Genomic DNA, 15,494 nt, shown 5'->3' with positions numbered 1-15,494 from the left:
GTTTATCTTAAACATGAATTTGCGTCTTTTTTTTTTTGGTACTAAATTTGCGTCGTTTCTAAATCTTGTACAATGTGCGTTTATGGTCCATGGAATTGGAAGTCATTCATCACGTTGCTCGGGTCACATTCAACTTTGAATGTTAATGTCCACTTCATTACTTCTGACAGTTTAATTAGGAGATTTAATTAGAGTACGTAAAAAGGTCGTTTTCAAAGGAAAAGAGACATTAAGACTAAGAGACAATTTTAAATGGGGAAAAATATGAGGAAAAAGAATTCATTCTAGTTTTAGATTCTGGGTTTGTGGGGAGGGAAGGCATTAAAAAATATGAAAGGAAAAAGTATTGTTAGAAACAGAAGTATTATTTATTTATTTTTATTTTTTTTTTAAGAAAACACCCCGAAAGGTATTAATTCATTAACAATAAATCATAATCCGCTGTCGAGTTTGCACACGGAGGTAACATAGCTGACCACATCGTTTTACCGACTGTTCTAGGAACGACATGAGCTAATGCATGAGCTACAGAGTTATTAATACGACTAGTATGAGACCAAACTACCGACTAAAAACTATTACAAAGCAATAAAATATCATCAACTAAAAGCGAAAAGGAGCTTCTCCCGCTGCGTTTGTCCTTGAGTGCATCTATGACTTGAAGACAATCGCTCTCCACCACCACTTGTCGGATGCCCCTCGTCTTACCCTCCTCCAATCCATCGTGAACCGCCATCGCTTCTGCAAACTTGGGGTCCCATTCCTCCTCTCGAACCACCGTTAAACCACACATCACTACCCCTCAATCATCTCGACATACCACCCCCGAACTCACCCCTTCTCCTTCCTTGACCCCCGCATCCACATTGATTTTGACGTAACCACCCATAGCCGGCCTCCAACCCTCGTTCTCTTGCTCCCTTCTATCCACCCCCTGCCTGCCCACCCTACCTTGCCCCTCAATTTCACCGGAAGCAATCTCAGCTAGAATATCTCGCGTGCGTCGAACAATACGTGCCGGGTCCAACACTTCCTTGTCAAAAATCATTTTGTTTCTGTGCTCCCAAATAGCCCAGCACCCAACCATGCACTTCATATACTCCCCTACCTCCAAACCCCTCCATAAACACTCCACCCATTCACGCACTCCCCCCGCACACTCCGCTCCATCCCCACCATCATTCCAGTCCACCCCCAACGCATCCCACACCCATTAAGCCACACTGCAATCTCGAAAAAGATGTAAACAAGACTCGGGATTAGAAGAACAAAAATAACAAGGGGTAAGAGACTCACCTCGCACTCGAGTTGCGATGTTTTCCAATGTAGCCAAAGCTCCACTACACAGTTGCCAGAAGAATAATTTGATGCGAGGCTAAACCCGAACTTTCCACAACCGATTCCAAAGCCACCGCTCCTTCTCCCAGTTCGACGGACCACCCGACTCATATAAGTCCCCGACAATACTGGCATAAGCCGTCTTCACCGAGTATTCCCCTTCTCTATCCAAGCACCAGTACCACGAATCCTTCGGCTCATTGGGGCTAAGGCGAATATTAAGGATCCTCTTAACTTCAAACGGGAGAAACAGCTGATTTAACATCGTCACATTCCACCACCTACCATGCGGCTCAATTAGATCCGCCACCATTATCACCTTATTACCCGGTCCACAAGGTGAAATAACCTTCCCACTATTCGATCCCACCACCCAGGCATGCCCCCACACGCTCGTATCCTTCCCGTCACCAATTCGTCTACGTAGCCCCCGCTCCAAGACACTCCGGGCACCCATCACACTCCTCCATGTGTAGCTTGGCCTATACCCCATCCCCGCACTCATAAAATCTCCGGTATGATAGAAGCGAGCCTTCATGACTCGAGCCCACAAACAGCCCGGGTCCGAGATGAGCCGCCAAGCTTGCTTTCCTAGGAGCGCATCATTGAACAACTCAAAGTCGCGGAAGCCCATCCCCCCTTCACATTTCGGCCTGCAAAGTTGCTTCCATGAGACCCACGAGATACCTCTCTTCCCTTCTCCATGCCCCCACCAAAACCGAGAGACCATTGACCGGAGCTCGTTACAAAAATTCGCCGAGATTTTGAATACACTCATCACATAGGTAGGGAGTGAATTGGCAACAGCCTTTATAAGAACCTCCCTACCAGCCCTAAACAATGTTTTCCCACGCCAACCTTGTAACCTTTTACTCAACTTGTCACGAATGATATCAGTGAGAACTTTTTTGGATCTCCCGACAACCGTAGGCAAGCCTAAATAACGCTCCTGGACCTCCACCTCGCTCACACCCAACTTACCCACAACCCCGTCTCGTCTCGCACGTGGAACCCCTCTGCTAAATGACACCGTGGTCTTATCCAAGCTGACTAGTGATGCGTGTCCTAAATATGATGTTTTACACCCCATTTTACACGCATTTTAGAGCTCAATTGTGTAGTTTTATGCTACTATTTGCCCCATTTCGTGTACTTTCGTATTTTTATGTAATATTGCAGATTTATGCGGAAATGAGTAGATATTGAGCTAAATCTGTCCCCGAGTATCTTGCACAGCATTTGACGTGAAGTATTTACTCAAGGAACGCGCTTGGTGCGCATTTCGAGGCCCGAAAGACAAATCCACGAGAAGTTAGAAGCGGACTATCAGCTAAACCAGTCGATCGACCGGCCTTCTTGGTCGATCGACCAGCCCACAACAAACAGAAGCTACTGTTCAGTATGCCCAGTCGATCGACCGGCTTCAGTGGTCGATCGACCAAGCCGCTATTATGACGTGAATCAATAGAACGAGGAATAGAAAGCCCAATGTGTTCTAGGTTTAGGGAGAAGAGTTGCGTACTTTTCCTTTATAACGTAGCCTAGTTTACAGATACAATCATCGAGTTTTAAACATTCAGTTTCATTCAGTTTTCATTAGCTTTATCATAAATTCGTTAGGGTTTTTAATATTGTTGGGTAGTCAATACAATTTGGTTTTCAGATCTTCCTTCTGCAATTTCATTCGGTACTATCCTGCTCTTATTTTCGGTTTATTACTTTATTTGCATCCATAGATATAGAATTGCTAGTTAGTATCCAAAGCTAATTATCGTTTATTGCTATTAGTTATTTGATTATTTTAAGCATGAATTCGATAGTTTATTTCGTTATTATTATTGTTGTTTTTATCAGTACTATGAGTAGCTAAATTAATTGTGCTAGGATGTAGGGGAACTATAGGTTAGGCGGCATTAGAATTAATTTGGCCTGAAATCGCACATTGGTCGATCGACTGGGTTCCCTGGTCGATCGACTGGCCACGCTGAGATTGTTTCGTTTTAATTGTTTTAATTGTTGTGTTTGACGAATCGAGTGCACGCGACTAGTTGAATACCTAGGATTTGACCGACCCAATAAAGATCAAAAGATAAGGAAGGGAGATAGTCTGCTTAATTAAGACGACTAGATTAATTAGATCGAAAGATAGATTAATTTAGACCTTTCAGTCACTTTTCAGGACGAAAGTCAGTATTAGTGGTATTAGGGACCTGTAGCGAGATCGAAAGATGCTACCTGTGAGAGTGGACAGAGAGGACCTCTTATTTTCCCGTCTCACGTGATTGTTTTAGACCTACCTAGTTTGCTGCCGCCAAAACTATAGTGAACCAACCATCCTTGTACCCTTTTAATCCTTGATTTTATCTACTGTTTAGTTTATTTTACTTTTATTGTTTTAGCTATAGACCAAATCAACTCAATCCCCACATACTGTTACCTTAGACTGAAATTAGGCAACTAATAATTACATCTGCCTCTCTGTGGTTCGACCCTGCTACCGCTGTCTATAGTTGTAGTTGGAAATTATAAATATTATTTTTGGTGCTCACAACGACGGGCATCAAATTTTGGCGCCGTTGCCGGGGAGGCAATTGTTCTAATTTTTAGTTGTTTTATTTTAGTCTGTTTCTTAGTTTTAGGGACATTCGTTCCTTAAACTATTCTCATATTCTTTTTGTAGTTTCTTCTTATGCGCAGGTCACAGGATGGTGAATTAGTACCTTTCAATCCTGAGATTGAGAAGACCTTGCGTGAGTTGAGACGATTATCTAGAGTACTGCCGACAGAGGAAGAGATGAGTAATCTGTCTAGTTACTACGAGAACGAGCTATACGAGGAGGATCCACCTTCATAACCCATTTCCACCTCTTCAGCTGAGACAGTCACATCTCCAGAATTTCCAGTCATGGCTAAAGAAGCGAGTATAGCAAGTCACTCTGAGCCGACAGCTGCAAATCTATACAAGGGGTTCGAATTACCGGGAGCTGATAGAAAATTCGAACCGAAGCTTTCTTATATCAACTTGGTTGAGAGGAACCAATTCGGGGGTGCTGCAAATGAAGATGCAGCCAAGCATATGGAGATATTTATTGATTATTGCTGCTCTATACCCCTGCCGACCGGTGTGACCCAGGACCAGATAAAGGAGACTGTGTTTATATTCTCACTCCGCGATGCTGCAAGGGAGTGGTACAGAGATCTGGACCGAGCTGCTAATGGGATCACCGACTGGAATTCTTTGGCCTTGGCATTCTACAAGAAGTATTTTTCTACCTCGAAGACGAATCCTATTAGATCTCAAATCACGAGCTTTAAACAGGGGCCGGATGAGAACTTTCATAAGGCATGGGTCCGTTTCAAGAAGCTGGTGCGAACCATTCCGCATCATGGGTTTGAGAAGTGGAGCCTATGCAATCAGTTCTACAATGGGCTCTATGACGATCAGAGGGCTATCCTGGATGCGACAGCTAATGGCAGATTCCAGGAGAATACGGGGGAGACTAAGGGGTGGAAGATCATTGATGACTTGGCCACCCACAAAGCTGAGTATCACTACTACAAATCCCTTACATTGATGACACTTTCATATTGATACTTTCATAAAGCGTCAACCTCATAAAATAACATTCTAATTTTTTTTATTTGGAAAACCGCCATATACTATGTAAAAAGGCGTAATTTTCCTAAAATTTACTCAATAATCCCGCTTATACCCATTATTAGTCTAATTAGTCTATTATCCCCTATTGAGATCAGCGCACTACTTTAATCTATGTCATTCTCTTAAGAATAAAAAACCCTAACCTTTAAACTTCTTCAATCGATCATCAGCAAAATCAACGATTCAATCCGCCGATCACTTCTAATTTTCCAAATCGATCACAAATATACAATCATCTGCCTATTACATATTCAGGTACGGTTCTACTTCTCATTCATTTTCAATTTCTTGTATGTTATTGATGGTAATCTTAATTGATTTAAACGAATTATGGGCGTGCTTCATAATTTCGATCATCAGCAAAGACGATTAAGTTATTGTTTGATAATTCCAATTACTCGTAAGTCACAAAGTTGTGATTTTTATTCATATGTTTGGGATTTGATCGTCTGTTTTCTTATTTGAAGCGAGCTTTTATTTTTGTTTGCGACCTGATTTACATACAAAACTATGAACTCGTGGTGGCGGTGGATGAGGAGGATGAATTCAATTTCCTTGTTTGTTTAATTTTGATTCTAATTTAAGCGATTTGAGTACTACATTTCGAATGCTTTTGGGGCTTTCTCATTTTGTGTGTATAATTTTTTAAGGTGTTTGGAGATGTTTTTGATTTTAGGAATGCTTTTTCTCTGTTCATGGAAGCATTTATGGTTTTTTGCTTGGGTAATATGGTGCTGGACTGATTTGGGATATTTTGTAGAGCTATTATGTTTTGTTTTTAGTTTGTTGAGTTGCTTAATTTGTGGTTTCTTTTGAGATGGGTGATTATTATGTGGACTTTGTGCTTGTGAGCATGGTGTTGTAGGTAGGGTGAACCTCTGTCTACAATTTACTACCTTCTCGCAAAAGTGCCATCTACTTTGTACGTTCAGTGTAAATTTCTAAAATTATAGTTCTGAACGATCCTCAAGATTAAAAACACATGTAGAAAGTAGTATCTCCAAAGTACAAGATGACATATTGTGAAATTCTCGAAAAAAATGGAATATTTCTTGCACCATAAGCCTTAGCATCAAAGTCACAATTCACAAGATGGGTTGAATAAAAATTTTGGGGAGCACAATTTAGACTAATGCTCCAAGCCTCCAGACATCGTTTTTTTTTTTTTTTTTTTTTTTTTGTTGTTGTAAATAAAACAGTACAGTGAAGATGTTCTTGTGAACTTGCCATCTCTTTCTATTTTTATTTGTCTACTACTATGAAAAAGAGTGTAAGAATGAACAGAAACAGTGAGAGTTGGTTTTAGCTATTGGCTTGTTGGAGTTGACGGGAAGAGCTTGGTGGTGGGATTGGTGGAGGTTAGGGGTTTTTTGTGGTGGTTTATTTGTTGGTATTAATGGAGAGAAGAATTTGGTGTTGTGAATTAAAGTGGGTGATTTTAGGAACTAATGGAATAATGGTGGAAGTGATTATATGAGTATAAAAAAAGAAAAAAATCCGAGTAGTAGGTATTCGGTTACTTAGTTTATTTTAAGAAGAGGATACCTATGTATTTGGGATTATTGTGAGAGTTAAACGTTAATATGGATTAATATAAGAAGGGGAGGTATAGTTTGGATTATTTCCATAAAATAACCCTTTTTTGAGTTTTTTTACGTCTTTTACTTATTTTTAATTTGGATTGGAGCATGAGGGAAGATCTTGTCAACTATACTGATTGTCAACCTTGTTCCACTCCATTTGATCATTGGAAACAAGCCTATTGCCAATGGAGTCTTATTCTGGATCTACGGATCAGAGGTGCAAGTGACGGGGTAGTCGTTGTGGTACACAAGTTTATTATCGACCTATTTGCTCCATACAAACAATTTGCTACAATTTTTGCTGCAACTTCTCTGACATACCAAAAATTAAACCATAACTGAATTTTTAGCAACTTCGTGCCTTCCCCCTAATTCAGTCCTACATTTATTATTAATTTTGTTTAGTTATAATTTTTTTCGTCTAACAATTTGGTCAGTGTTTTTCCATTTTGAATCACAGGGCTACTTTGGCACTATTGCTGCTAACTGAAATTGTTGATTTCGTATCAAAGTTTCCGAATCATTAATTTTGGGATATCAGGTAACAATAAATCAAATAATTCTCTCTTAGTTGATTTTTTTTTTTTTTTTTTGTGATCAAGGCCAGTCATTCTTGTTTGTTGTCTATATATTCATGAAGATGGTGGTGGCTGATTGAGTGATGGGATATTTTTGACATTAGTAGCAGCTCTAGTTGATTTTTTGATTGTAGAGATGACGTAAAGTATATCGTAACGAATAATATTCTACAATTAGCATTTCAATTCCTTTTTTTTTTTTTAAAAGCTGGTTACATGATTTACTACAAAAGCAATCAGGACAAAGTTTTCTCCATTTTATTCCAGAATATAATGATAGCTTTTGAAGCATTAGTGTAACCGAAAGAATATTGCATCTACGCATAGCATCATGCTCTTTCCCTCTAATTGAAAGCTCAGTACAAATAAATGAAATGGTCTTGCACATTGCTCTCAGGCCCTAGAGTTTGGAGTACCATTATTATGTCAAGAATTTAATGCGGTAATTAAGTTTCTGGTTTTTGTTGAGTAATAAATGAGTAGCAGAGGCGAAAAGTATAAACAATATCTTTCTGCATCTTTAATAATCAGACTTCTTGCATGGACTTGGTTTTGGGTCTAAGACGTGCGTGTGTTTGAAGAAAGAATTTTTTAATTTTAAATGGCTAGAGTTTTGGAATAGGTTGAATGTTTCTGAGTTATTTGTACTTGTTATTGTTGTTGTTTTTCAGATTTAAACGTTGTCTTAATTTTAAGGAATTCTAATGCAAAAACTGGATGAAAGATTATAGACCTTAATTTACATTCTGAAAATATTCAATCTTGTCATTGATAAAGTGATAAAGTTTTTCCATTTTGAATCACAATTTCTTTGTGGATCTTTGTGGATATTTCGCTAACTTAAATTGTTGGTTTCGTTTCAAAATTTCTAAATCAATTTTGGGATATCAGGTAACAATAAATCAAATAATTCTCACTTCGTCAAAGTAGGTTTTTTTATTTTTTGTGATCAATGTCACTCATTCTTGTTTACTTGTGTCATCTATTGCTATTTTCCTGTATGATGTTGGTTTCTTAAGCAAGGATTATTTATATTAGTAACGGGGTTAATTTTTTTTGGTTTTCTTCTTTGAGTTAATTTGAACACTTGCTATTTTTCATTAGAGCCTAGAGTCTTGGACTTACTCTCTTGTCTCTATTTACGTAATATACATTTACGTAATATGCTTCGTCTTCGTCTTGGGTTCTTGACTGCTCTCACGTCTGTGTCTCCTTTTTTATTTCCTAGAGCATGAATTCAGGTCTGTGTTTTGTTAACTTATAGTGGGTTAGAAGAGGCGGTTGGGGAGATTGGATTACTTGGTTTACTTTTTTTTTTTTTTTTTTTACTATTATTTTATTTTTTGAAGGACGAGTTTAGATAACGATTAATATAAGGAGTGCTCTCTATTCTTTTTTTACATAACGCTTATTTAAGACAAACATTCTCTTTACTACAAGGGAACGGTTATTTAACTTAACCTTTCTCTATTAGGTGTTACTTATTCTTTTTTTTTGTAGTAGTAGTGTATGTTAGAAAGAAAAATCCTACTATTTATATCTAGGGACGTTGGTAATTTTTTTTTCTACAATAGGACACTATATTATACACGTCTAATCAATATAGATGTGTATTTTTTTTTTTTTTTTGTGTAGACATGGATACAAGTCGGATTAAATTGTCAAACGACCATTCCAACTACATAGATTGTTGTTTGCAATTACGCCTGAAGTTATAGACATGGCAAAATCAGTCTTGAACATGAACATGGGCAGTACACAGGTATGCGTAATTTTTTTTACTTCTTATATTTTTTTTTGCCATGGCCGAGAGCCCTGCTTTGTTTATTAGTGTGAATGTCGCTTAATATGTGGAATTCACCTTACTCGCTACTCATTCCCGACGTATTTTGGTGTTGATGAATCCCTCATTGAATTGGGCTTGGTGAATCCCTCGTTGAATCTGCATTCATGTGTAATTTTGCTTCTTTTGTTGATAGCTTGGTCATAATGCAATTTAGAAGGTGCTTTTCTCCTAAATCAGTGACTTAGGGTAGAATGCCGGTGCTTTTACCCTCCTACAATATAATGTGACTGAAACTGGGCAGTTGGATTGGGTTTTTAGTTGCAGCAGTTGCATTGGGTTCTTGACTTCTGGTAGTATACTAGCATAACAATACATCCCACTATTCCAGTGTTCGAACATGAAGGTTTGTGTCGGTGCATACGGCCGTGAGAATCGCACAATGCTACTGATCTACTTGCCTTTCAGTTAGTATCTCACTTTCATTTCATCAAAAATTTTTAAATATTTTATGTAATCGTGGGCAACAAGTGAGAGACTTTTTATAAGTCAAGAAGACTGGTTTTTCTTCCTTATTCCCAACAGTTTACGCAAAAGAATTATTCAAGCAGCCGAAATATATAATGCTCAAGTTGGGATAGAATCATCAGACATACAACCTCCCCACTATGTTTTATGTTCTTCCGGGAATGAAAGCGCCTTGAGAAAGTCTTATAACGAGACCTCTCTACCGTCAAGTTTTAACTAAAATATATTCGGAAATTTTATAAAAATCAACTAGTGTATATTTTTTAACTCGCCATCTATTATCTGACTAGAATGTTTTATAATGCATAGTGATGATACAAGGTAGAAAATTCCCAACACCTAGGAAGAAATTACTTTGTAATAGTCTTCCGATGTTATCAGAATGGAAAGTTTCATGATGTTAATTTTCACTATGCACATTTTGCCTTTTAGTGTAAATGCCGCTTAATATGTGGAATTCACCCTCCTCGCTACTCATTCCTAACCCAAATAAATGTTGTGAGTAGGTCATGTTTCTTCTCCATTGAGTTTCACAGTTTGCTTGTGCCTCGTGGGTGCTGTTTGTGTTGTAATTGGCTGGAGTTTGTGCTGCCACTCTAACTTATTTCTATTATTGGGAGTTCTAACTATATTTAGTTAATTGTCCTCTAATCAAGTTTTTCTTGCGCTATAATTTTCCGAGATTGTGATTGTTTTTGTGCTTTATTGAGCTGAATCTGAATATTGTTTAGTAGTCTCATCCTCTCGCTAATTTTCTCTCTTCTTACCGTTCGATGGGTAATTCTATTCAGCACAATTTTGAAACATTTTTGTGAAGTGTATATGTACTAATCAAATATATTCATATAAATTATATTTTGTTTGCCCGTTATAGGTTTCAGATTCATCAGATGGTGATGATTCCCCTTCAAATGTTGATTGAAGATGCGCCTTCATATGTTGATTGAAGTCTCTTTGACATTTCGCCTACATGATTGAAGCCCCTACCACATTCAAACTATACTCAGCGTCCTTGTCTAGCTAGTTATGTAGAATTTTTTACGATTTTTTGGACTTTTACTATCTTCCGGATCCCTTTTGATATTTTTAATTTTGTTGTACTATAAATTACGTACTAGTTTATATTAGTTAAATTGTCAATGCTAGCTAGCTATAGTATTTGTGACGGAGACGGTATATGTATCAAACGTATGATTATTTATAAAAGTACGTGGGTACGTTATTAATTATATACGGAGTATATTGCATTATGTTTTTTTTTTATGATTTAGTAATGATAGCTAGTAGTACTATATTATTTATAAGTGTATTTAATTAATTTCTACGTACAATTTTATCAGAAATCAAAAAGCCGAAATTATACCATGACAAGAAGTGTCAATATATAAATAGTTGACGCCTAATTCCGTCTCATCGAGTGACACATAAAACCATCAATAGTCGCTGAAGACGCTTAAAAACGTCAAATTTGTCGACAATTAAAAGCGTCAATAGTCCATGAAGACGTTTAAAAGCGTCAAATTTGTTGACAAAAAAAAACGTCAATAGCCACCAAAGACGCTTAAAAGCGTCACTTTTGTTGACAATTAAAAGCGTCACTAGTCCATGAAGACGTTTAAAAGTGTCACATTTGTTGACAATTAAAAGCGTCAATAGTCCATGAAGACGCTAAAAAGCATCATAACTATTGACTAAAAAAAGCGTCAAAAAATACCGACGGCCCAAAAATTGACGCTTTTATAAAGCGTCGATAAAAAAAAAACTGACGCTTTAAAGCGTCGAAAAACGCCTGAAAAAGCGTCACCAATGCAAGGTATGTGTAGTAGTGTATGGGAATTCCCGGGGAAATCAAAGGAGAGCTGCTGAATCTTCTTCTGTAGCTGCATTAGAAGCTCTCACGGCCAGATTTGACAAGTACGAGTTGGGAGGAGCTTCCAAAGGAGGGATTTACCATGCTGTTTCAGACGGTCCTTTCGTCTGTAAAAGATGTGGAGCTGAGGGACATATTTCAGACAATTGTCCTAATCCCTTTGAGTCTTGTGCTGCCTTTCAATATTATAAGCAGATAAACACATACTATGAGCCGAATGTCCACCCAAACTTGAGGTGGAGTAGCCAAAATGTCTTGAATCCGACTCAACCTCCACAAGAGTTAAAGAAGCAGTTATAACTATGTGCCCCCTCATAAGCAACAACAACCAAAAGCCTCCGTATGTCCCACAAAGAGCGAGCAAAGAAGCCCAAGGTTCTGATTTCAATGAGTTGAAGAATTTGTTGCTGAAGAAATCCCAGGCTAGAGAGGCCGGGATGAAGATGCTAGAAAGCCAAATTGCCCAATTGGCAAGCAAGAACACAACTCGAGCTCCGGGACATTTACCGACTCAAACTGATCAAAAGGAAACCCTAAATGCAATTACCTTGAGGAGTGGGTCTACCCTTGATGGGCCCGCTATGGCTGAGGATGCCACTGGAAAAGATGAGGCGGAACCGAGCAAAGAGAAGGTAGCGACGAATAAAAACAAGAAAAAGACGATCAGCAGGTATGTCAGTCGATCGACTGACATACCTAGTCGATCGACTGGTCCGCGACAACCAGAAGCTACTATTCCTGTAGAGGTCAGTCGATCGACTAACCAATCTGGTCGATCGACTGACAATGCTGCTGATAGTGATTCTTTTCGTCCTCCGATGCCCGATAACTTGAGGGACCATTTGTTTTGGGGTACTACTGCCCCGAAAATATTGAGGATAGACTCGACTGCTGATGGGTCCGTTCCGGTTCCAAAGTACGACCCTTTGTCGATTAATGGTTCACATTTGAGACGGTCTGAAGAAGGGACAAGCTACAACAAGGAGAAGGTTGTGGACTTCCAGCCTAAGTCCACCGACGCCGGCATGAGATATTTAGAGGAGAGGGCTAAGTTGCTACTTTCAGCCCCCTACCCGGAGAGATTAGTGCCGACAAAGGAACAGGTATCATTTAATAAGTGTGAAAAGGTTATTCGTAGTTTAAATGTGCAAGTTCCTTTCCTTGAATTAGTCAATCAAGTGCCTGCTTACACGAAATTCATAAAACAACTCTTATCTAAAAAGAAGTCACTTAAAACTGTGCATACTGTCGCACTAACTGAGGAGTCATGTTCTTATTTGAGCCATACCGCATCCCTTAAGCTAGAAGACCCGGGTAGTTTCTCAGTCCCATGTAATATTGGCACCTTCCCTATTGAGAAAGCCATATGTGACCTAGGAGCCAGTATTAGTGTAATGCCCTTGAATCTTGCTAGGAAGCTCAAATTGACTAGGTTCACAGTGACCAACATGACAGTACAGATGGCTGATCGCTCTGCTGTCCAGCCAATAGGAGTCTTAGAGGACATCCCCGTGCAAATAGGGAAGTTTTTCTTCCCTGTTGACTTCGTGGTGCTCGATATGCCCGAAGATGCCCACATCCCTATCATTTTGGGTAGACCATTCACACACCGCCTTTGGTGCGATTATTGATGTTGGTTTGGGTACTTTGACCTTTAAGGTAGGCAAGCATTCCATTGTCTTTGCCCAGACGGCTAGGAAGAAAGACCCCATGTGGCCCGTAACTTGTAATACGGTTTCTAAAAAGAAATATTATTTTGTGCTCCCTGATATGCCTATCTCTACCCCTACTCCTGTTGTGACACCTCCGCCCCAGACTGGGAGCAAAGTGGAGGAAAATTCTTCTGTTTTAGATATTGCAGGAGCTGGTTTGGGGAAGGAAGAGCCACATGTTGCTCCAGTTGTGAAGGAGCCAATCATTCAAAGAGGCGGTCTAGGATGCCTTAGCTATGGCACGGATGAGGAGCCCGAAGATGAGCCAGTCAAAGCAACGGAGTCTGATCTGGATTCCGACGAGTCCGAAGAGGTCATTGAATGGGAAGATGTCCGACATGTTGATCCGTTGAGTTCTGCTGAGACAAGTGCAGCTGAGAAGATGAGCACTGTTGAGGCTACCTCTTGTAGCCAGAAGTCAGTCAAGTGGGCCATTCCATGGCCGTTCTTGATCAACTATTAGTTGATTGAGACTTTTTCACAAACTATACATTTTATTTGCTTTCGTTGAACCTTTTTATTTATTGCTTTTGTGTGCGCGAGACTTCGTATTTTAACTTTGCTTAGGATTTTAAACACTTTAGATGGTTACTTTGGGTTTTGCGCAATTTTGGGCGCGTATTATTGTACATTTGCAGGTTTTTAGACCTCATTAGCTCAAGTTATTGAGCTAATTCGAAGAAATCAGAAAGTTACAGCAGTTATTCCAGTCGATCGACTGACCCTTATGGTCGATCGACTGAGCTGCACAGTTCCAGGAACTTATGTTCTTGACACATTGGTCGATCGACTGGGTAATGTGGTCGATCGACTGAGGACGCTGCTATACCTGTTTACAATCACTCCCCTGATGTGTTTGGTCGATTTGCGGAATTAAGGGAGTTTTCTACTCCACTTTATTTTCCGTCATATATCTGATTTCTTCCATTTTCTTAATTTTGCACATAATTACCGGTTCAACATTGCTTTCTCGGTTTTATGCATGGTATTGTTGTCTTTTCAGGTACTTATTGGGTAGCACTGCTAGCTACAGAAACCTCCTAGCTCACGCTGGTTTGGGGAGGTTTCCTTTTGCTGCGCTTATAGTCTTGTGAGTCTCCTTGTCTTCACTTCATGTTTTGTTTACTTAATTTTTCGCAAATTCCCACTTCCTGTTTGTTTCATTACATGATTTTGCACAATGGGGACATTGTGCGATTTGGTTTGGGAAAGGGTTTTACGTTGCATTTCATATGTTTTTGCATTCACGTTTACATTTCAGTTTGCATTGTTGTTTAATTCCTTTATATACACAAAAATTTGAAAAAATTTCAAAAATTTCAAAAAATGCACGTTTATTTTAGCAGATAGGTTGAGTCGGAACGGTAGTATTTCAATGATGACATTGCATTTGCATCTGTTTTTGCCTATGCCTTGATAATTAACATGTTATTAGTAGAATCATATATGCATATCCACGAGTTTTCGTTAAATTATTTTGCTGGACCTTAGACTTGACTTTGATTTTTGGCAAACTACATCCTATTTTCTGAGGATTAGAGCCTATAACTGGTGATATCTATGACCGGTTTATCTAGGATGTGAGTAGTTACTACTTATGAGACATGTTACATAAATGTGCATAAATATGAACTTAATCTTCTTAATACCTGTATGCATTCGGTTTGTGGTTAGTTGACACATGTGGTAGGGGTCCCCTTTTCTCATTTTACCCATAAGCCCCACACTGACAAAAATAGCCTTTTTGTCCCGTTAACTACATCCTACATTTAGCCTGCCCTTGTCAAGCTAGTAGTTTATGTTCTGGGATTGTTACTTCGTTTTTGGTAGCTATGCTCATTTTGAGATGATGTTGGGAAATTGAAAGAAGGAAACAAAGAAAGAAAAAAAAGAAAAGAAGAAAAATGATTCGAAAAAAGAAAAAAAGAGTGATGTACTGTAGAGGCAGTCGATCGACTGGCATAATCGGTCGATCGACTAGCATAATCGGTCGATCGACTGGGACCCGAGAAGAGAAAAAGAAAAATCAATTCGCATGATTCAAGTGTTTATTCAAATGGCGGTTTTTGCTCCCATGTTTCATTTGTACCTTATGGGGAGTTGATTATTTCGGAGATTGTGAGTTTTGTGCTTGCTATAGCACCGTGTGGATTGAAGTTTGAGCAAGACGTGAATATTGTCATATGGTTTTGTTACGGTACTAGCTTGATCACCTGTACCCCACATTCCCATAAATGTTTTGCCTTTCCTGCCCATTACCTCACATATCCCATATATACCTCGGCATGTGTCATGGTCATTTGTTCGGTTGGAATGCATATGTACGGTTGTAGAGATTACTTTCATATTATATTGCAGGCATGTTCTTATAGGTCGTAGTTAGGTGAGTGTCACTAACAAAATGAATTCTTTCTATCTTTCACATATATTCACCTGAATTT

General features: G+C 39.0%; 1 long non-coding RNA gene across 1 annotated transcript; it reads left to right on the top strand.

Annotated features, from left to right (window-relative positions):
• The first annotated feature begins 7,994 nt into the window (after positions 1-7,994).
• On the top strand, positions 7,995-10,537 carry LOC141630536 (uncharacterized). The gene is made up of 3 exons (XR_012537510.1): positions 7,995-8,051; positions 8,796-8,922; positions 10,346-10,537. It is a non-coding gene; the product is annotated as an uncharacterized LOC141630536 (long non-coding RNA).
• The last annotated feature ends 4,957 nt before the right edge of the window (positions 10,538-15,494 follow it).

Source organism: Silene latifolia, chromosome Y (assembly GCF_048544455.1).
Source record: "Silene latifolia isolate original U9 population chromosome Y, ASM4854445v1, whole genome shotgun sequence".
Lineage (NCBI taxonomy): Eukaryota > Viridiplantae > Streptophyta > Magnoliopsida > Caryophyllales > Caryophyllaceae > Silene > Silene latifolia.
This window is presented reverse-complemented; position numbering and strand designations above follow the sequence as displayed.